Source organism: Alligator mississippiensis, chromosome 1 (genome assembly GCF_030867095.1).
Source record: "Alligator mississippiensis isolate rAllMis1 chromosome 1, rAllMis1, whole genome shotgun sequence".
Classification (NCBI taxonomy): Eukaryota; Metazoa; Chordata; order Crocodylia; family Alligatoridae; genus Alligator; species Alligator mississippiensis.
The window spans coordinates 140,726,986-140,750,882 of NC_081824.1; the positions used below are offsets into that span (position 1 = coordinate 140,726,986).

Here is a 23,897-nt window from a genome sequence, read left to right on the forward strand (position 1 = left end):
ATCTAACTGCTCTTGCAGGTTCTTAACCCGTATTCAGGACCTCCACCTAACACAGGAAGTAAGGAGTCCCACCAGGGGTAATGCCTTGCTTGACTTGGTGTTGGCCACAGGGGATGACCTGGTGGGGGACCTGGAGATTCCAGGCAACTTATGGGACAGCAATCACCAAATAATAAAATTCACTATCCAGAGAAGGGCAGGCACTATACCTAGCAGGACACAGGTGCTAAACTTTAAAAAGGCTGACTTTAATAGTCTCAGGGGATTGGTTAGCATGGTACTAGGAACCAAGAGCCTAGATGCTTTGGAGGGTCCAGGATGGGTGGTCATTTCTCAAGGATACCACTCTTTGGGTTCAGATTGAGACAATCCCATGGCAGAGGAAAGGGGCCAAAGGGGCCAGGAAGCTCCTTTGGCTAACCAGGGTCATCCAGGATACCTTAAGGGCAAAAAAAGAAGCATACAGGAAGTGGAAGCAGGGGGTAGCTAGCAAGGAGGAGTACACTTCCTTGGCCCGCACCGGCAGGGAGTTAGTCAGGAAGGCCAAGGCAGCTCTAGAACTCAGGCTAGTGGCAGGGATTAAGGCAAATAAAAAGTCCTTCTTTAGGTACGTTGGGAGCAAAAAGAGGGTGCAGAGTAGCATAGGACCCATACAGAACAGGTTTAATGACAGATAGCAGGGACAAGGCAGAGCTCTTCAATGAGTTTTTTGCCTCTGTCTTCTTAAATAGGAATCTAGACAAACCCTCAATATACATCACGGACACCAACAAGGGGAACATCAGTCGACCAACAGTCAGTGCCGACATGGTACAAGGACACTTGAAGAGACTGGAAGTGTTCAAATCACTGGGACTGGAGGGACTCCACCTATGGGTAATGGAGGAATTAGCAAGAGTCATAGCTGAACCACTAGCAAGGTTATATGAGCACTCATGGTGCTTGGGTCAGGTCCTGGGGGACTGGAAGAGGGCCAATGTCATCCCAAACTTTAAGAAGGGGAGGAAGGAGGATCCAGGGAACTATAGACCAGTCAGCCTTACCTCTATCCCTGGGGAAATCCTTGAAAAAATTATTAAGGAACACATCTGTGGGAGCCTGCTGGATAATGTGATGCAGAGGGGTAACCAACATGGGTTTATAGCAAGCAGGTCCTGCCTGACTAACCTAGTTTCTTTTTATGACAAGGCTACCAAATGTTTAGATGCAGGAGTCGTGGTGGATGTTATCTATCTGGACGTAAAGAAGGCCTTTGACAAGGTATCCCATACCATCCTTATAAATAAACTGAGGAGATTTGCCTTGGATGATTATACGGTAGACTGGGTAGCAAACTGGCTCAAGGGTTGCACTCAGAAAGTGGTGGTGGATGGGTCGGTGTCAACCTGGAAAGATGTATGCAGTGGAGTCCCTCAGGGCTCAGTTCTGAGGCCAGTGCTGTTCAACATCTTCATCAGTGATCTGGACGAAGGGGTGGGAAGCACCCTGTCCAAATTTGCGGATGACACAAAAATATGGGGTGAAGCTAAGAGGAGGAACTAGATCCAGGCTGACCTCGACAGGTTGGGGGAGTAGGCAGAAAGCAACAGGATGCAATGCAATAAGAACAAGTGCAAAGTGATGCATCTTCAGAGAAAGAACTGCCATCATACCTATAGGCTGGGGGGGTGACCTTCTCAGCACCACAGAGGCAAAAAGAGATCTTGGAGTCACTGTTGACTCCAGGATGAACATGAGTCATCAATGTGATGAAGGAGTTGGCAGAGCCAATCACACCTTGTCGTGCATCCGTAGGTGCTTCACAAACAGATCCAGGGAGGTGATTCTCCCTCTCTACACAGCACTGGTCAGGCTGCAGCTGGAGTACTGTGTCCAGTTCTGGACACCGCAGTTCAAGCGGGATGTGGACAACCTGGAAAGGGTCCAAAGAAGAGCCACTAGTCTGATTGGAGGCCTGCAGGAAAGGCCCTACAAGGAAAGGCTAAGAGACCTTAACCTCTTCAGCCTCTCCAAGAGAAGGCTGAGAGGGGACCTTGTGGTGGCATACAAATTCATAAGGGGAGAGCAACATGAAGTAGGCGACGATCTGTTTACCAGAGCACCCCCTGGAACAACAAGAAATAATGGCCATAAGCTAATGGAGAGTAGGTTTAGACTGGATGTTAGAAAAAAGTTCTTCATGGTCAGAGTTGCCAGGATCTGGAATGGGCTTCCAAGGGAGGTGGTGCTCACCCCATCCTTGGGGGTTTTCAAGAGGAGACTGGACAGGCACCTGGCTGGAATCACATGATCCCAGGTTTGGTGACCCTTTTCTTGCCTGCCAGGAGCAGGGGGTCAGACTAGATGGCCCACTGAGGTCCCTTCCGACCCTAGAATCTATGACTCTATAAGGTAAAAAAGGCATTGAGGACTTCAGCCTTTTCCTCATCATCTGTCACTAGGTTGCCTCCCCCATTCAGTAAGGGACCCATGCTTTACCTGATCTTCCTGTTACTGATATACTTGTAGAAACTCTTCTTGTTACCTATCACATCCCTTGCTAGTTGCAACTTCAAATATGCTTTGGTCTTCCTGACTTCATTCCTGCATGCCCAAGCAGTACTCTGATACTCCTCCCTAGTTGCTTGTCCAAGTTTATACTTCTTATAAATTTCCTTTTTGTGATTTAGATTACTGAAGAGTTCCCGACTAAGCCAAACTGGTCTTCTTCCACACTTGCTAGTCTTCCTGCATATAGGTATGGTTTGTCCCTGCACTCTCAGTAAGACTTCTTTAAAGTACAGCCAGCTCTCCCAGAGTCCTCTCCCCCTCAGACTGGCTTCCCAGGGGTCCTGCCCATGAGTTCCCTGAGTGAGTCAAAGTCTGCTTTTCTGAAGTTCAGGGTCCTTATTTTGCTGCTCTCCTTCCTTCCTTCCCTCAGGATCCTGAACTCGATCATCTCATGGTTACTGCTGCCCAAGTTGCTATCCACTTCTACATTCCCCACCAATTCCTCCATGTTTGTGAGCAGCAGGTCAAGAAGATCATGGCACCCAGTTGGCCACTCCAGAACATGCACCAGGCAGTTTTCCCCAGTGCTCTCCAAAATCTTCCTAGATTACCTGCACACTGCTGTATTGCCCTCCCAGCAGATGTCAGAGTGATTGAAGTCCCCCATGAGAACCAGGGTCTGTGATCAGGAAACTTCAGCTAGTTGTCTGAAGAAAGCCTCATCTACCACATCCTTCTGGTCTGGTGGTCCATAGCAGATACTCACCAGAGCATCACCCTTGTTGCTCTCCCTTCTGACCTTAACCCAGAGTCTTTCAGTAGGTCTATCTCCAGTTTCATACTCGAGGTCAGAGTAGTTATACAATTCTTCTACATATAGTGCAACTCCTCCTCCTCTTCTCCCCTGCCTGTCCTTCCTCAAGTTTGTACCCATCCATGACAGTACTCCAGTCATGCTAGCTACCCCACCAAGTCTCTGTTATTCTAATCCCATCATAGTTTCTTGACTGTGCAAGGTCTTCCAATGCTTCCTGCTTGCTACCTAGGCTGTGTGCATTTGTGTACAGATACCTGAGGTAACTAGCTGATTGCCCTATATTCTCAGGAAGGATGAGAAGGCCTCCCTTGTTGCCCCTCTTCCTTGTACTTCCTCCCACTTTCCTCAGAGCTTTGGTCTGCGTCTTGTGGCAAACCTAGTTTAAAGCCCTCTTCACTAGATTAGTGAGCTCGCTTTCAAAGATGCTGTTCCGTCTCTTCATCAGGTGGATCCCATCTCTTCCTAGCAGTCCTTCTTGGAACAACATACCATGGTCAAAGAAGCCAAATCCCTGCTGGCAGCACCATCTGTGCAGTCATGCATTGATCTCCAGGATACACCTAAAGTAGTTTTAGAAATGGGGTCCCACTCAATTCACAAAAGCGATGGAGGGGTGATTCAAGTCCAATAAATGATTGAGAACCACTCTATCAGAAGAATGAAACTTTTAGAATAGTCTTCCAATCAAAGTGGTGGGCCAAAAATCCTAAATCTCTTGACGATTAAACTGGGTAAGCTTTATGGAAGGAATGGCATGATAGGACAGGGTATTTTGGCATGCTGTTCAGCATGCCTGATGTTGAGTCATGTTTGCAGTCCCCAGGTTGGGGTAGAAAAGTGGCTCTTGTTATATAAAAGGCAGTTGATAATCCCATACCTCAGGGCCTTTGCTGGTTGCCAATTGAGGCCAGCAAATAATTGTTTTTCTCTCAGTAATACTGGTTTCTATCTTTGTTTTGCATTGATTTTAATTTCATCTTTGGCATTGGGACACTGGCCCTAGCTAAGACTAGGAATTTTTTACAAGTGCACTGATAAATCTACTGATATTTAACTGCCCCCCCCCCCTTCTACCCCCAGAGATTCCTCCCTAGAAGATCATGCTCTTCCACTCAAAGTCATACTGGTCATCAATTCTGGGGCCAGAAAATAATTTTTTCCTACGTCAGATTGGTACAGACCATAATGGGTTTTGCTGCCTTTTGTAGCATAGGGCATGGTCCTTTTCCTCAGATATTCTGAGCATCTACTAATCAACTATCTTCCTGTTGCTGCTATGAACAGGGCTTTGGCAGTGCCTTTGTTTTCCATGTTTTACCTATGAAATGGTATGAGGTGTTCACATCTATGAACCCTCTTTCGAGGGGGCCATAAACATTTTGTTCAAAAGTCAAAAAGGGACCAGTCCTCCATTTTATCTCAGTAGCTCACTTTATCTCAGTAGCTCACACAGATCCAAAGCAGATGACCCTACCTCTGTCTGAGGTGTTTAGATGTGAGCATAGGCACTTCCCTGGTACACACTTGAACTACTGGTCTAAGAGGCATTCAGGGATGAGGGTAATCTGTCTCTCCTGTTAAAGATGTTCAACTTTATAGAAAGCAGGGCTGTCCAACTGGCATCCTGTTCCAGCTGCTGCTGCAGCCAGGGTCTCAAGGCTCCTCCTCTCTCCCTCAACTTTCATTTCCTGCTCTTGTAGGGGTGGGGCAATGCAGCCCATGGCACCAGAAGAGCCTGTGGCATGGTACAGCAAGGAAGCAGAGATAGGGGCCACCCACTTGCATGGTGCAATAGCTGCCTGTGCATGCAGTGCAGCTGTGGAGGAGGGAGTGGTCACCCGTGTGCACAGTGCAGAGGCACTGCTCCACATACATGGTGCAGCAGGATGGGCCATGTACTAGTACAGGCCAAGGATCCATGGCTTGTACTAGTGCATCGCCACTGGTACAGCCTGGTGTGAAGCCCCAAGCCACTTAGAGGATTGACAGACCTGGCATAAAATAACAAGGCATTTTTTTTGTGCCAGAGAGAGAGCAAGAGGTGATAAAAAGTCTATAGCCCAGTGGCTAGGGCACTTCCCTGGTAAGACCTGACTTCCATTCTATTTATATTTAAGACTTTCATGACAAGTGAAATAACTATAGGGTGAGAGTCCACATTCAGACTTCTTGACCTGGGTGAAAGTGTGAACTGCTTTGACTATTGAGTAAAGGGTGGAGGGGGAGAGTCTTCTTTTGTGTGGGTGAGGTGTTCCCAAAGCACAAGTACCAGATCAAGCCCCTAGGTGACACTGACAGGGGCACCCTTATTCTGTGAATCCTGGTGGGGCTTAGCTGTGAGCTAGGGTTTAGATGTGAGCAAGCTACTTTGAGATGACAGGATTGAAAAGGTTGTGTGCATATACAGCAGCAGAAACATAGGTGCCTATGGAAGCATAAGCACTGAGGGACTTTTGGTGCTGACAGAGTTATGTGGGGATTTGGAGGATGTAAGCAGTGTCCAAACGTTAGACTTAAATGTCTAAAGAGGCTTTTTTGTGCCTAAATCCCCTTGTAAACCTAGGCTTCATTGCCTGTAAGGGATAGGAAAGTAAATCTAGGATGTATACATAGAAAAAAGTAACCATTTCTACACTGCTTAAAGAACTTGTGTGACTATACCTGGAATATGGTGCAATAATCCAGGTGCTATGAAATGCATTGAGAGGTTCAGAAACAAAGGGGCATAAATTGAAGCTAAGAAAGGACCTGGATTAATGTGGATTACGTGACGTTTAATTATAAAATGCCTCTTTAAGATAGAAGTCTAACTACCAAAGGATAAAAAACTGCACCTGCAGTTGTGAGTACAATATATCTGAAACTGAAAAAGGGGTGGCCACTTTAATGAGCTTGCCATAGCGCCTTGCATTACCATGCAAGAAGCCTGGGTTGTATTCCCACTCTTTGTATGTTTCTGGACCATATGGGACTGGAATAGGGAAAGGCTCTGTCTGATTGCACTTGACAGTGATTTTTATGGCCAACTATGACCACTTCTAATGGGCCAGCCTTTCATGGCTGAAAGGTTGATACCCCTGAGGGAGCTGTGGGGTAGGGGGTTGGCATGATAAGAGTTGATTTTTCAGTACTTAACAGAGGTATAAATGCATCCTGTTCTTTGACATAGGGAAAATAAAGTTAGACATTTAGAGGAAAGAAATATTACAGGGTCTCTGGGGTCACATGGCCTTCTTCACTCCAAATTGTTACTATTAAATTGTAAGTGTAATTACTGTGTAAAGTGAGACATGAGGAAAAATTAATGGCATGATAACTGCTATGTCTCTGTAATCCCATTACATGTTTCTTTGTATCTTGTCTAAAAAAGATTCCAGAATCTTTATTAACTGGAACAGTGACAAACCTGGTAATGGCATTTGCATTTTTAACTCCAGTGCTGACTGCTTTCATCTGTCTTCTGAACCACACATATCTTGTTTTTATTTTGAGAGGGGTGTGTGTGTGTGTGTGTGTGTGTGTGTGTGTGTGTGTGTGTGTGTGGAAATGAAGACTTGCTAGTTCTGTGCAAAACTGTCATACAGAATCCTTATGACTCTGGAATCCCCTTAGGAAGTTAATTCATAGATTCATAGATGCTAGGGTCAGAAGGGACCTCAACAGATCATCAAGTCTGACCCCCTTCCTAGGCAGGGAAGTGCTGGGGTCAGATGACCCCAGCCAGATGCCTATCCAGCCTTCTCTTAAAGACCCCCCAGGTAGGGAAGAGTGCCACCTCCTTTGGAACCCCATTTCAAATTTTGGCCACCCTTACTGTGAATAAGTTTTTCCTGATATCTAGTGTAAATCTGCTTTCTGTCAGTTTGTGACCATTGTTCCTTGTTACCCCAAGAAGCGCCCTGGTGAACACAGCATCTCCGATCCCTTGCTGCATCCCCCTAACGAATTTGTAGGCGGCCACGAGATCACCTCTCAACCTTCTCTTGCAGAGGCTGAAGAGGTCCAGGTCCCTCAGTCTCTCCTCATAGGGCTTGGCCTGTAAACCCTTAACCATACGAGTGGCCCTTCTCTGGACCCTCTCAAGTCTATCAACATCCTTCTTGAAGTACGGCACCCAAAACTGGACGCAGTACTCCAACTGCGGTCTGACCAATGCCGCATAGGGGGGAAGTATCACCTCCTTGGCTCTATTTGTCGTGCATCTGCTGATGCATGATAAAGTGTGGTTAACTTTGCTGATGATTTTGTCACACTGACAACTCATGTTCATCTTGGAGTCCGCTATGACTCCGAGATCCCTTTTTGCATCCATGCTGCTGAAAGGGTCACTTACCAACCAATAGATGTGCTGGATATTTTTGCACCCTAGGTGCAGCACTCTGTACTTGTCCTTGTTGTACTGCATCCTAATGTGTACTGCCCACTTTTCTAATATGTCCAGATCTGCCTGCAATCGTTCCCTACCCTCCAGAGTGTGCACTTCACCCCACAATTTAGTATCGTCTGCAAACTTGGACAGAGCACACTTCCCACCCACATCCAAGTCACTGATGCAGATATTGAAGAGTACAGGTCCAAGGACCGAACTGTGCAGGATCCCACTACCCACATCCTTCCAGAGTGATACCAACCCGTCTACTAGCACTCTCTGGGTGTGACCGCTAAGCCAATTTGCCACCCACCAGACCATGTATACATCTATGTCACAGCCTCTTAATTTATTTATGAGAATGGGATGAGATCCCATATCAAAGACCTTGCTAAAATCCAAGAAAACAACATCCACCTCTACTCCTGCATCTAAGCATTTTGTGACCCTGTCACAAACAAAACCAGATTGGTCAGGCATGATCTGTCTGCTATGAATCAGTGCTGGTTTCCCTCCTGCATTATTTTTCCCACTGGACTCCCACAAATAACATCCTTCATAATCTTTTCAAAGACCTTTTCAAGGATGGAGGTGAGAATGACTGGCCTATAATTACTTGAATCCTCCTTCCTCCCCTTTTTGAAAATAGGGACCACATCAGCCCTTTTCCAGTCCTCCGGGACCTGACCCGAGCGCCATGAGCACTCAAACAGCCATGCCAGTGGTTCTGCTATGACACCGGCCAATTCCTTCAGTACAGATGCAGCTCATCTGGGCCTGCTGACTTGAACACATCCAGTCCACCCAAGTGACTCTGCACCAAGTCAGCGTCAACAGTTGGTGGGCTGGTGTCCCTCTGATGTCCATCTAAGAACCCATTAGGAGATTTATCTTGACCCGTGTTCAGGAACACCGAGGCAAAAAACTAATCGAATAGCACAGCCTTGTCCCCCCTGTCTGTCACTAATTGCTCCTCCTTATTCAGTAGGGGTCCTATGCTGCCCTGTGCCTTCCTTTTACTCCCTACATACCTAAAAAAAAGACTTTTTGTTGTCTTTAATTTGTGTTGCCAGCCTCAGCTTTGCAGTTGCTTTCTAACTGCCTCCCTGCAAGTGCGGGCCAAATAGGTATACTCCTCCTTGGTAGCTCCCCCCGGCTTCCACCGCCTATATGCCTTCTGTTTTGCGCCCTTAGGCTCCCCTGGATTTCCCTGTTTAGCCAAGGAAGTTTTTTGGCTCCTTTCACCCTTTCCCCTTGTACTGGGATAGTCTCCCTCTGCCCCCAAAAGATCACTTCCTTTAGAAACAACCACCCTTCCTGGACTCCCATCTCACCAATACTCTTATCCTGCACTGTGTCATTGACTAGACTCCTATGTACACTGAAGTTAGCCTTCCTAAAGTCAAGCACTTCCACCCTACTGGTTATCTTACCCAGCCTATGCCGTATGGTGAATTCGATTGATTGGTGGTCACTGTCTCCAAGGTGACCACGAACGTGCAGCTCCCTTATCAGGTCCTCCCCCATAGCCAACACCAAGTCCAGTAAGACATTCCCCCTAGTGGGACCGTATACCTCCTGCATTTGGTGAAGGTCCTGGCTGCAGGTTAAGAACCTACGTGGATGGTTGGATTTGGCTGACTGCTCCTCCCAGTGGATGTCAGGGTAGTTTAGGTCCCCTATGACAACCATATTCCTAGACTGTACAGCCTCTGAGAGCTGCCTCAAGAATTCCAAGTCTAGCTTTTTCCTTTGGTGTGGTGGTCTGTAGCACACTGCCACCAAGTCCCTTTCCCCTCTACCTCCATGTATCTTAGCCCACAATGCCTCAACTTTCTCCTCCTCTGATCCCATTTTGATTAGAGTAGATGTATAATGATCCTTTACATAGAGAGCAACCCCACCCCCTTTCCTCCCTACTCTGTCCCTTCTGTACAACCTGTAGCCCTCAAATCCCAGTCATGAGTGGGGTCCTACCAGGTTTCTGTTAGCCCCACTAAACTGAAGTTGTTATCTGCAAGCAGAAGTGTAAGTTCTTCCTGCTTGTTCCCCATGCTCTTAGCATTAGTATAAAGGCACTTGAGCTCTACAAATGGTGCCTTTGGTACTCCCCCCCCCCCCCGGCTCTGATGCCCAAAGGGCCCCTTGGTACTTACCTGGGGTGTACTGCTGCATGTCTCACAGTTTGTAAGTTCTAGACTCTCTCCATCTCCTGCCTCCCCATCCCCCATCGTACTTAGTGTAAAGCCTGATGTAGGAGGTCAGCCAACCTGTAAGAAAAGAGACTCTTACCTTTTGCAGAGAGATAAACCCCATTGCATCCCAGGAGGTCCCTTGCATGGAAGTGTGGATCATGGTCCAGGAAGCCAAAACCCACACAATGGCACCAACTCTGGAGCCGCGGGTTGACTTCCCTGAAACAGGTGACATGATGGCTACTGCAACCGCTGACTGGGAGGATTAATGAGAAGAGCACCTGCTCCCCCATCTTCCTAAGCCTGGTCCCCAGAGCCCTGTAGTCACTCATGATACAGTCTGGACTACTCAAGGCTGCATCATTTGTTCCCACATGGATGAGGACCATGTTACAAAGTCTAACCACTTCCAGTCATCACCTGTGCTTCTACCAACAGATGTGGATCTCTCTTGTCATAGCAGAGCATTGTTAGTGGTGAAATTTGTCTCCCTGCAATGTCATCACAAGGCCTGTTTGCAACTTAAATCCCATATAAATCCTATTTCAAGGGCTTTGGTTGGACTGACATAGGCCCTGTACAGGTGTTACATTTCTACCAGGAGAATCACTATTTCTACCCTATACAGGTATTACAGAGTAGAATCACTATTTTTACCCTGTAATAGTAATCACTATTTCTACCCTGTACAGGTGTTACATTTCTACCAGGAGAATAGTGATTATCCTGGTAAAATGAGGAGAGTACAAGTGTGCACTGAATTTCTCTTGGGAAAACATGTTTCTTCCAGGAGAAGATCTTCCAGGTCTTAGCCTGGAAGATCTTTCTTGGAAGAGAGAGTTCACTTGTACACTGCCCTCCTGGACAAGACCAGGAGGGGAGGGGAGGGGAGGGGAGGGGAGCAGCAACAGTACTAGTTGCTCCCCTGCTGCTTCATTAACTTGGGGACCATCCCCAAGCCTGGTTCTCAGCCTCCATGCCTAAAAAGCCATCCCTGTCACCCAGCTGGGTGGCAGAGGTGGAGATTGTCAAGCCCCAGAGGCTGGGAACTGAGGCCAGGGAAGCTATCCCCTCCCCAGTTCACAGCTTGCTGGTCTTTAAATGCCATGTATACAGCAATTTAAGAGCTGGGGATCTGGCACCTGAGATCCGGGAGGCTATACCTGGCCCCACTTCCCTGGGCCTTTGGCTTGAAATTACCCATCTGGGCTTCACATGCAGTGATTGAAAGTCCAGGGGGCTGCCCATTGACAGCCTTCCCCTTCTCAGGCAGGGGAGAAGACAGGTTATCAAGTAATAGGCTCCCCTAAGCAATGTGGGTGGTTGAGGGAGAAGCTCTCTAGTGCCTCCTGGCTGGACAGCTTGCCTGTAAAGCTCTTCAGCCAGGCAGTTGGGACACATGTATACTGCTATAGCAGGTCCCGAGCTATTTTTCTATCAATAAGAATGTTTCCAAAATTCTTACCGGTAGAACTGAACACTTGTATGTGGACCTAGTGTATAGCGCTTGTACTGGCCATCAACATGAAGGATAATCTTTGTGAAAGGTAATGCATGCTCAATGTATCAGTTAAAATCCATGACGAAACACCATAAAATGGTTTCAACTTTTTGCCCTGATTAATTTAAATCATGGAATAAGAAAAGCTCAGTTATGTTAATTGATACAACTTGCCCACAGGAGCATTGTGAAGCATGACATGCATGCATTCATTCATTACTGACATCTTCGAGGTATGAGTTCTTCCTTGAGGAGCTGTCTCCCAAATGTGATTTGGTGACTATACAGATTGGCAATAAAATTAGGAACACGGTGTTTTTATAATTATTAACTTGTCTGGGATCTGGGAAAAAAGCTTAGAATTATTTAGATTGGGGGCGACCAAGCTGTGGCACAGGCATCCTCTGTGTGTGAAACTAGGCAGGTCAGGGAGGGGGACAAGCAGAACAGCAGGTGATGAGGTAGAAAGCAGAGAAGGAGATCAGGCAGGGACTACAGGGCATGAAGCAGGAAGAGAAGATTGGGTGGGGAGTACAGAATAGGGAGCTGAAAGCAGAGCAGCAGACTGGGCAGAGGAGAATGAACACTCATGGAGCTAATTTGTAGCACAACTTCCAAAAAGATTGGCCGCACTGATTTAGATGATGTTCTGCCTTGAGATTCTCAGGCTAATATCCTTAAATAATAATAGTCAGACAACCAGCCTGACTCAATTCAAATAACTGAGGATAGCTGGAGTTGGTAGAGTTCTGCTTGTCTGTGGAATGGTTAAACTAACTCAATCTAAAGTTGGTCAAATTCATTTCCCTTTTTTATTTTTGGGAGTCAGAATTTCATTTCCCTAAAATGCACTGAGTGCTCAGGCAAGAGCTCCTGTACTGTCCTGAGTGCAGCTCTGCAATGACTTTTTGAAGAAGCAGTGGTAAGGAACAGGCTGAGGTTTGTGTTCTGAGGCAAAAATAAGTGCCCAGTAGCTTGACACATAACCACAACAATCTTGTAGGACTAAGGTGGATAATTAGTTTTAAGGGGGAGGAAGGAAAAGTTTTCCATTTTTCCCCTTTTTTTCTGCAAAGCTTGCAAAAATCCTCTACTGCTTTTTAAATTTTTTTAAAAATTTTTTGCTGCATATGCAACATTTTCTCCACAGCTCTGTTGCAAATCAAACTGCCCCTTGTGCAGGGGAAGTGAGCCTCCTCATGTTTTTCATGTCATTTCCTCTGTTTCCAAACTTTTTTTTTGTCTGAACATACAGACTTGGCCACAACCCATTAATATCTGGTTCTAAAAAGCACGGAAGCTGTCAGCTGTTGGACTTTCTCTAGCTGCTCCTAGCTGATTCTATCAAATATTCACTGCACCTTTAAGTCAGCTGGCCTGATAAATGTGCTAGTGGTATTACCGTTTCTGTGCTCTGAATGAATTTATTGGTTTGAAGATGTCCTTCCTTAGTAGTGAGAAACAGAACCAAGCTGGCAGGGGCCTGGCTGAATGGGTGCGTTCATTAACTAAGATCAAAATACTTTAAAAGAACGTCAGCAAGGTTTGCTATTTTTGAGTAGCTTCTGCAGTGAGGATTAGTCATACAAAAATAATCAGTAGACTGTTTGTCACAGATGAAGGCCATGACACTAAAGATAACCCTGTTGTCAGGAGTCTTATAATACAGGGACATGTGTTGCTTGGAAATGGAAACAAAGATAAATGTCCTTTTGCTAAATCAATAGAGATCAATTCAAAGTCAATAAGTCAAGAAATGGATAGCTTAACTGAGGAATAAATGGCAATATACCTCCAGGATAAGCCCAAAAGCCAGCAAACAGTGATGCTGAAGGAATGCATGTTATGGCAGTAAATGAGCAAGCACCAAATCATGAACAAAACTAGCCTAAGACATAAAGGATTTATAGACTTCACTTTAACTATTTAGTGTTATAGGAACAGGATTTTCCCAGTGACACACACTGGTGACTTAGTGTTGAGGAGGAACTAAGGACTGGCTGGCTCCATGGGGTTAATTATCTACCAGTCAGCCATCTGTAACAGAGGATGTGACTAACTGACTTGAAGGAAAAGGAGCAGCATCAACTGGGGACAGCTTACTCATTTTCTTTATGCTACCCTGGGTATAGATAGGCAGCTTTCCTAATACATCAAATAAAGAATGAGAATCTACATTTCAAATGTTTCTCACCCAAGTATAAAAAAGCTACAGTTTAGACATTTTTTTTGAAAAACTGCTGCAGCAGGAAGAATTATGAAATACATAATGGGGGATATGGGAAAAAAACAGCTCTACAGTAGTGGCAAAATGGAAGGAAAATGCACAATAACATTTGGATCACATTGGTATAATATACATCTTACCAATAACAATGATTCATAGATTCATGGATGTTAGGGTCGGAAGGGACCTCAATAGATCATCGAGTCCGACCCCCTGCATAAGCAGGAAAGAGTGCTGGGTCTAGATGACCCCAGCTAGATACTCATCTAACCTCCTCTTGAAGACCCCCAGAGTAGGGGAGAGCACCACCTCCCTTGGGAGCCCGTTCCAGACCTTGGCCACTCGAACTGTGAAGAAGTTCTTCCTAATGTCCAGTCTAAATCTGCTCTCTGCTAGCTTGTGGCCATTGTTTCTTGTAACCCCCGGCGGCGCCTTGGTGAATAAATACTCACCAATTCCCTTCTGTGCCCCCGTGATGAACTTATAGGTGGCCACAAGGTCGCCTCTCAACCTTCTCTTGCAGAGGCTGAAAAGATCCAGTTTCTCTAGTCTCTCCTCGTAGGGCTTGGTCTGCAGGCCCTTGACCATGCGAGTTGCCCTTCTCTGGACCCTCTCCAGGTTATCCGCATCCTTCTTGTAGTGTGGCACCCAGAATTGCACGCAGTACTCCAACTGCGGTCTGACCAGCGCCCAATAGAGGGGAAGTATCACCTCCTCGGACCTATTTGTCATGCATCTGCTGATGCACGATAAAGTGCCATTGGCTTTTTTGATGGCTTCGTCACACTGCCGACTCAGCTTCGTCACACTGCCGACTCATGATGTATAAGCTACTAGCCCAATATTGAAAGTGAATGAACATATATGCTAGGGGCAGAAGTTACACATAAACTGTTTAAACCTGTAACAGAACAGAAGCTCAGTGCACATAAACCAGTTTCAAAATGGCTGAAACTGATTTAAGATAAACTTAGTTGCATGTAGTATCAGACTTAACAGCTTTGGGTCAAACTGGTTTGTGCAACTTCTGTCCCAGACCCCTTCCTAGTTTAAGTTAATTCAGAGTCCTCCAGCATCCCAGCATGCTCTGCAGCCCTGCACTGGGCTATGCTGTCTGCTCTGGAGAGCAGGGCTGGCTTTGCCCCCTGCTCTCTAGCCAGGGGCAGGGGCATGGCCAGATGCCAGCCAGCATGGCCCCCTGAGGCAAAGGGAGCAGGGAAGGGGTTTATTCCCCTCCTCACCTTTCCCGCCAGGGGACCACAGGTGAGGTCTGCCTGGCTGGGGTGTTGCAGCCCATCAGGCATTTGCCCCCCTCCCCACTGCAGGGGCAGGGGCATGGCCAGAGCTGGCTGCCATGGCACTGCCATACACCTGCCTCACCTACAGCTGCAGGGTTGAGCTGGGCTGGACCACAGGGGCTGCTAAAGGTGGACACACAGGGGCAAGCCTGGGCTGGGCTGTGCTAAGCTGAGCTGTGGGGGTTGGGCCCTTGGCTCAGGCTGAGGGGCATGGGTGGCAGGTGGCTAAGCAGTGCTCTGCCCATGCTGGCTTGGAGGCACTGGTGGGCCCACAGCCCAGCAGCCACCTGCCGCAGGAGTTCACAGCCCCTGCTGTGCCCCTGTCCTGTGCAGCGCCTGCTGGCTGCAGCTGCAGCACAGGCTATGCACTCTCCGGGGCTGACAGGGCTCTTCTGCCTCCCTTGCCTCCAGCTGCCGCTGACACGTCCACATGGCTCTGGGTGGGCGGGTGGAAGCTTTTGCCCGGTAGCTTCTATCCAGTGCGTGGAGCTCTGGCTTCAGCTCTGGCTGCTTTCCATCCACCCCCTCCCTGCCTGCAGGGGCTACTCATTGCACTGGGCAGGCAGAGTGGGCGGAGCTGGAGCCAGAGCTCTAGGCACTGGGCAGAGCTGCTGGGATAAAGCTTCCACCCACATGGAACTGCACAGTGGGGCAAGAGCAGGAGCTGCAGCTGGAGGTGAGGGAAGCAGAACAGCCCTGCTGGGCCCAGCCAGCATGCAGCTTCCCCTCATCTCCAGTGGCTACTCTCCCTCCCCTCCCCTCCCTTCCCCTGGTGGCTTTTGCTCAGAGCATGAAGATCTGCTGCTTTCCACCTGCTCCCCCCACAGGGGCTGCTCATTGCGTTGGGCAGGTGAAAAAAGGCAGCTGGAGCCGGAGCCAGAGCTCCATGCTCAGGGCTGAAGCAATACGCCCCAATCCCTTCACCGCCCGGAGCAGCCTAGCAGGGACAGGACAGGGAGGGGGAGTAGCCACTGGAGGCATGCTGGCTGGGCTTGGCAGGGCTGTTCTGGTCCCTTCATCTTCAGCTGTGCCTCCTGCTCCTGCCCCGCCATTCAGCTCTGGGTGGGCAGGTGGAAGCTTTAGCCCTGTGGCTTCTGCCCAGTGCCTGGAGCTCTGGCTCAAGCTCCATCTGCCTTCCACCCGCTCTGTGTGGTGAGCTGCCCCTGTGATGGTGGTGGTGATGGTGGGGAGGAGGGTAGAAAGCAGCTGGAGCTGGATCCAGAGCTCCATGTGCTAGACAGAAGCTGCAGGGCTAAAGCTTCCACCTGTACAGTCTGCAGCAGCTCTGCCCACCTCGCCCCAGCCTGCAGTGGAGCCCCCCACTGGAAAGAGGCTCCTGGCACACCATGAGAGGGGCTGCTGTCCCCATCATGGTCCCTCCCCTCTTGCTGCTGCAGTGGCAGGGGTGGGTGCATGGCCAGAGGCTGCCAGCATGGCCCCCTTAAGCGAGGGGGCAGAGAGGGGGGTTATTCCCCCCCTCCCTCTAGTGTCTGGCTGAGGGGACAGGGAAGGAGCATATCCCACTGCTCGCCACACACAGGGAGCAATCGGCAGTGGTGTCAGTCAAGGCTGGCAGACCCCCTCCCTGGCCAGTTTGCTTGATGCTACTGCTAGGGCTGGCCATGCCCCCCCAGCACAGCTTCCCTGCAGCCGAAGCTCACTTTAGAGCCCCCTGACTTATGGCCTGAGCCACTGCAGGCATATGCCTGCATTTCCTGAATGTTTATTCACTTTCAAATTGGTTCAATCTAGGCAGATTAAACTAACCTGCAAAGATTGAATCAATTCAGACTCTGGCTTTTTGAATGTCTGTCCCTAGCCACACAGCTCCCAGTGAAATTAAATCAATGGGAGATGAGGATTCTTAGTGTCCATGAGGGAGGGAGTGGGGAAGGGGAAGAAGGGAGCTATAAATTTGCAATCCGTATACACTGATTTGATCACTCTATGCTGGATCTTTCCTGTGCCCAAGAAAAGAATAAAAACCAACAAAATGAAATAGCTTTGTTTGCATTCATTTATTCTAGTGCCAGTGCCTGCGTTTCTGTAAATGTCTTGCTCACCGAATCAGGTACCCAGGTTGTAGCCATATTGGTCTACAGGCAAAAGGAATAAGACCTCATGGCAGAAGTGATATTGGTATTGGTCTACAGGCAAAAGTCTAATAAAAGTTCTGATTCCTATTGCTCACTGAATTGCATTTTGTGCTTTGGTATTATGTTTTAAATATTCATAACAAACTATATAAGCTTTACTCTGTATAACCATGTTTCCCACTCTGCCATGCCAGTAACATGGGGGGAGTGGGGCAGGCACAGAAGGAGTGGTGTTACCTAACAGGAAAAAATAATACTGAATAGGAATCATAACAAACAGTACCGAGTCCTTTGGCTGAGAGCAAAACTCTTAAGAGAAAGCAAGGCCTGATGATATTAGATTTACTCTGAAGTTAGTTTCTGCTGAGAATGAAAGCCAAGTCTATATAGAAGAGCTCATCAGGCAGTTTTCTAGTGGCTCCTATGATTTCCAGGAGTGAGAGGAAGTATAGAACTTGTGTTGCAGAGAATTTCTAAAACAGTGTACGTTAACTATACTGGTACTTTCCATTGTATTCAATGTAGATAACAGCCTTGGTAGTCCATTGGCTGACTTCATGTAGGGGCCCCTGGGAGCTAATGTTTGATAACTGGGAGTCCCCACTGCACAAATAGCAGGGATAAAACCTAAAGAAGTCTCAGATCTTTAGGATGCAACTAAACATTTGAAGTACTCATTCTACTGTCATAGAGCAAGTAGAAAAATCTTAGTAAGAGACACTCGAACCTTTTAAGTATCATCTCATGGCAATAATGACCTCTCATGCATATTTATGTATAGTACTTAGCTTTATAATGGCCACTTGAAAGACTTTTAGTTCTTTTTTGCCTAGGAATGAGGCTATGTAAAGTCTGACAAAAATATTCAAAGGTCCAAATATTAAAATACAAAAATGTGTCGGGTATTCCCTGCATGCCAGCCCAAATACCTTTCCAGGCTATGTGGTTTAGACACTTATCTATTGCTTGATTAAATATGTCTGTATGCATGTTTATACATAAGGCTAGTAGAACTAGGGACTTGCTGAAGAACCTCATTCAAGTATTTGTTGAAGAATTTCAGACAGGTTCTGTGGCTTGGTTTGTTTTGTAAAATCTTTCTGTTCCACAAAACTTAATGTAATTCATTATGCACCAAAAGCAAAATCATATGACTACTATTTCCTAAGTAACATAATTATCTTACTGACTCGTGTGGGCCAAAACACTACTTTTATTGTTAATTAATACTACTAAATCTGGTTATGCAATTATGGGAAGTTCAGTTTAGTATGTGTGTGGGGTGATTGGGGGGGGGGGGGGGAGAGACTAAAAATAAATGCCCAAAACATTATTTTTATATGATTTTAGGTATTCCTTATGTGACTCTATCTTCTTAATTGCTACAGCAAAGTAAATGATATATCCCTCTGCCACTTTTCCTCAAAGGGATAGAAATACAAGCAATGAAACATAAACATAGTTTTGTAAAACGCTGTTATTTAATAAAGTTTTAAGTAGCTGAACACAAATGTACAAAGGCAAAGAAACAAACCTGGCTGCTTCAGAACCAAAATAGTTTTCTGAAAAAATGAGAAGAATTCTTGGACTGATTTCAGGAGCTTAGCATTTTTCTTTCTTTCCTTTTTTTTAAATCAAAGTGGAAATATACTTACAGGGAGGGCACATAGATAACATTTTGTCTGTCCCATGGTAAAGACAGTATGAAAGATTCATCAGACACTAGGACATAAAATGACTTCTTGATTCTTTCAGTTCTTAGCCAGTGCTCTAATGAAATTCAAACCTGCTACATCTGCCATGCCACACTGTTAATTAGTTTTCTATTTATTTAGCAGATCTAGAAGTGGAAAGCAATCTATTGCCAGTGAATTGTTTGACTTCTATGCTAAGTAGGCTGCATTCCAATCCTCTGATGTTGAAACTAGCATGAGTCCAACTTTCATCTCATTGCCATGTCAAATTAGCACCCAGCAGATTCTAGATACAAAGAATTTTTTTTGGTTTGTAAAAGACCAACAGTTCTTAGAAGTCAATAAACAGAAGCTGGAGTTTTTTGTTTCTTGCCATCTCTCCCTTTTTCCTTAGATTGATAGGAAGGATTAAATTTAGGACATTTATGGCATAGGCTATAAGTAGCTTGCATTAAAGAAGAAACAAGATTTCAAACAGACTATGTTTATTACATAAAACAAAAAATATTGATGCAGATTCCGTAAGAGCTAAAAATTCCTACCCAGTCCAAGTAAGCCTGCAATAGCTTAACAAAGTTCAGGTGAAGATGATTTTTATGCTTTTCCACTTTCCACTTGTTTACATCTTTATTACAATGTATATCAAGAGTTGAAACGTAACACTTGGGCCCACTGAAGTGATGCACTCCCATCCTGACATTTCAACATGTTCAACACACAATGTAAATTTTAAACAAAATCTAATGGAATTAGATTGGAGGTTGGGCAGAACGAAAAACTTTCATCCTAAAACCCTGAAGTTTGGCAGTCAGGGAATCAGAGATGGGGGGGGATGTCAAATTGTATCATTGGTTTCTGAATTTTGAGAAGTCCAAAATCCAGATTAGGATTTGATTTTTGAGGAATGGGATTTTCAGTTCAGACTAGCCCAAATACAATTTACTGTATAGATAAACTGATATGTTTCTGAACAGCAAGATTACATTTACCTTCCACAATATTATTATTTATAGGGCAGCACTTGATAAAACTCTTAATAAAGACAAGGTCTGTGTTCCAAGAAATTCGCAGCTTAAGTCAGACAAAACATGATATGTGACAACACTACAAAAGCCAATTGTGAAAACATTGTCAGGTTGGTCACTGGGAGAAGACTTCATAAAGGCAAGGTGTTTTTTTTTTAAAGTGTTATGAAGAGGTGCTGTATAAGAGACTATAGCCAGGACTAGAAGAATTAGACAAAGAAACTGCTGAGGAAGAAGTATATGAAGGAGCAAATGTGAGAGTGGCATGGACAGATATTAGAAAGCGCAGCGTTATGGACAACTTTGAAATTCATTTGGGGCAGGAAGGTAGTAAAATGATTCTAGGGGTGTAACTTATCAAGCAATGAGATCCTCTCCATTTAGAATTGGGAGCTGAAGAGTTCTTTTTTATTTCCTATTATTTCTTATTGGTCGATTGTTCAGGGTTTATTGGGGGGGGGGTGTTTTGCTTGTTTTAAGTATGGATCTCTGTGGTGGTCTCAGGAAAGCAACCTGTCTAAAAACATGATACTTCTGACTGAGCCTGGGAGATAATGGCACAGCACAGTGACATCTGTAACTCAGATGTGTGTTTGCCTTGACATGTGTTCCCCAGTGCTCTCTGAAAAGCTCTGTTCTAGCAGCTGTGGACATTAGAACTGAATTTTGTTGATGGGAGATAAAAGGAGTGGGATTGCTAGTGGTGAGGAGAAATTAGATTCCCTAAATTTTCCAAAAGCTTGCTTCCTTTTTCCTTGAGCAAATGCATGTTCAGCAGGTGTTCTGTTGTTAATACCGATTAACACAATATTCCATTAAGTGAGTGTTGCATTTGTAATGGTCAGACTTGGATTTTTAATAGTTTGGAGAGAAGAGAGTATAGAGTAGGATTTGATCATCTTTTCCAATGCTCATAGAGCTGAATGGGATGAAACAAACAGCTGAGGTCTGAGAAAGAAATCTGAAAGCTAGAGTTCTAATAATGAACCTCTGCAATGTATAATCATGTCTTCTGATGATTAGGAATAAATCCATGAGTTTCAGGAGCCTTAAATATACATGGTCTGCAGCTTTTACAAATGGGTAGATTATCTACATTCACATATGAATCAATTGTCAGGAAGACTTATGATTATTATGAACTGCTTATAATCTTCCTTTAAGTTGCCAGCCCTGAATCTCAGCCACAGCTTTCCTTGGGCATGTGTAGATGAAACAGGGGACCTAAATTGAAGTGGTGGGTTTTAAAAAACACTGCTTCAATTTAGGGCTGATTAAACCCCCGTGTCGTGCACACACCCTGCTCAATTACCCGCTTCTCTGGTGGGGAGGAGAAGGCGAGCTGCCGGTGGGCGGAGTGGTCCCTGGGCTGCAGGGGGAGGTGGAGGGGCAGGCTGGTGCTTCCCTCTGCTGTAGTGGCACCCCCTCCCCACCCCCAGGCAGCACCTGCCTGCAGGCAGCTGGCTCAGGTAGTCCTGGGGGGCACTGCAGCTGCAGAGGGAAGCACTGGGCCCCTGCACAGCTCAGGCAGGCAGGCTCTGGGGGGGTGAAAAGGGGGGAAGATCTGGCTTGCCACTTTTCTTGGGCAAAGGCTGCTTTCCTGGGCTGCTGCCAGGCTGCCTGCAGGGCTTCCTGCAGAGCCCCTGAGCTGCACGGAGCCCAGTGCTTCACTCCACAGCTCTAGGGGCAGCATTGCTGCATCCCAAGTCATTTAAGGCGCATTATGCCACCAAATTTCCTACAGCAGCTGGAATTAATGTGCAATATGCCACTGGTGCATGCAAACACCAACACCATTAAAGCAGTGCAAAAGCATTTAGCCCACTTTAAAGTGTCATGCACACACTCCTTTTGTTTTGTCTACACACAGCCCTTCTTTCCTATCTGGAAAAACTTGGCTTTATCATATCTATCTATAAGCACTCAGGGAGTATGGTACAGTACATCCTCTCTTCCTGGTTCCATCTGCCCTGTACTAGTTCAGAGGGGGTGGGGGTCTCACCCTGCAAAGGAAGCTGCGATAATGCCATTCCCTTTTCTCAAGATATGTATTTGTGTCTCATTGTGTGCAGTTACATAAAAAGGAGTTTGCCTTGCTCCCATATGCAGCAAACAGATGCTGGAGACCAGAGACCTTGCATAATCAATGAGTGCTAAGTTATAAAATCTTTAAAAGTGCAAAAAGAAATCAATTTCAGCAAATTTCTGTCTTGTCTGGTTGCTCATTTTGATCAGCTACAAAAAAAAAGACAGTTGTACATAAAACTCCATCTGTTAGTATAGCCTGGTATGGATGTGGTTGAAAGTGGAATATTTAGAGGGATATCTGAACAGTGTTATTGAAAAAACAGAAATTATATATGGCTTGAGAATCACATTTGGTGGCAGAGACTAGGCTACAATAATCAATTAGTATTCAACTTTTGCAAAGATCTTAAAGAAGGCAATAGAGTTTTTATATGTAATGTATTCCTTGAAAGTAATTTTGTAAGCTGATTAAATTATGCCTCCATCTTACAACACTACGGAATTTGATTATACAAACTATACCCCTAATTCTTGGTTATGCAGATGTTACATCAAAATATTTTTTCCAGCGTTCAAAGGAACAGAATACAGATTTTACCGAATGGTAGAGTGAAAGGCAGAATGTTATATATTGTTTCGTAACATGTAATTGGCATAACTCAAAATGATTGTTCTCTTGAGTCTGTGATGCAAAGATGCAGCATTTTTGTAATAAGGTTTATCTAAAAGAAAAAAGAAGCAATATATGAACCAAGATAATAATAACTTGTTACAGGTGTAGGAATAATACATGTTGTATGGAACAGCCAACACAACCATTACAAATGCCACATTTACTTAATGGAATATTCTGTTAAGCACACTTTTTTCTGTTGGGTCTGAATATATCACTTCCACAAAACTCAAGCCCTCTCAACTCTGGTAGTGTGAGACTGGAACAGAAAGTGACCCTAAGTTCTCTGCATGACAGCAGATAGCACTGGACTAGCCATTCTAATATTATAAAAGCCTAAGTCTATCTGTCTGTCCATCTGTCTGCAACACTTTATTCACACTCTGATTGGCTGATGGAAACAGACAATCAGAGTGTTCCAAGCATGAGGGTGTGCTGCCATTATTCCAAAGCCGCACCAAGGACTGGACAGAGGGTTGGGGAGCCAAGGCCAGCAGCGCTGGCCTCATCTACTCCACCCCATTCCCTGCAAGTGGTGCAAAGGACCGGCTGGCCTGGCTCCCCCATCCCGCTCCCTGCAAGCCATGCTGGCACTGGACCTAAACAACAGCTGGCTGGGATGGGGAGAGGGGACACTGTGGGGGAAAGCGGCCCGGTTCCAAAGTGGCGAGGGGGAGGGGGAGAGGCTGGCCCCAAACTGGGGTGCTGGAGTGCCAGCAGTGGCCTTGCTCCCCCCTACCAACAGAAGCAAAGTGAGAAAAGACAGAACAGTGGCGGCATGGGGCATTGTGTGGCAGCACTCCATCCCAGCCCCCTCCCCCCTGCCATTCTTGACAGGCAGAGACCGGATGGGGGGTGGGGGAGCTGGGGCCAGCAGTGCTGGCCTCTGCTCCCCTACCCCGCTCCCTGCAAGAGGCAGAACAGCGACAGCATGGGGTGTTAGGTGACCGCACTGTATCCCAGTTCCCTCCCCCGCATTATTCTTGATGGGCAATTGGCTAGTATCAACATAATGGACTATAACAAGCACCAAATCACTGTTGGGTCAAATGCAATTTCAGTGAAAGAAGCACAACAGCTCTGTTGCAAATCTGTATAAGCCTGGAGATCTGAATGGCTTGGACTAGAATAGGAGAAGGGAGAGAGAGTTCTGGTTTCCTCAGAACAAGACTTCTTAAAATTAGAATGTATCTTTGTCATATAATTATTACTGTTGTTGTTCAAAAGCCCTTCATAATGCATGTGAGACAAGATCATTGCTCCAACAAGTTGATAAACTAATCTCAAACAAGATTCAATCATTGCATGTGTTTATGTACGTCTTTCTATATAATACAAGAATAGGGGAGATAACAGGAAAAAGGTTAAAGGTAACAATGGAAACATAAGTTACCTGGTGAAAGAAGATAATTTAAAAACTAAACAACAGAAATATTAGCTGTCTTTTAGACATCTTGAATAAGAAGATCTTACAGAATATTATT

General features: G+C 45.9%; 1 long non-coding RNA gene across 2 annotated transcripts in view; it reads right to left on the minus strand.

Moving 5' to 3' along the window:
• Window positions 1–23,897, minus strand: part of LOC109281207 (uncharacterized) — a 72,649-nt gene that overhangs the window by 18,145 nt on the left and 30,607 nt on the right. For both annotated transcript variants that reach the window (XR_009455614.1, XR_002087773.2), the window contains exon 4: window positions 9,833–9,946. This is a non-coding gene — a long non-coding RNA (uncharacterized LOC109281207). The remainder of the gene's footprint in view (window positions 1–9,832; window positions 9,947–23,897) is intronic.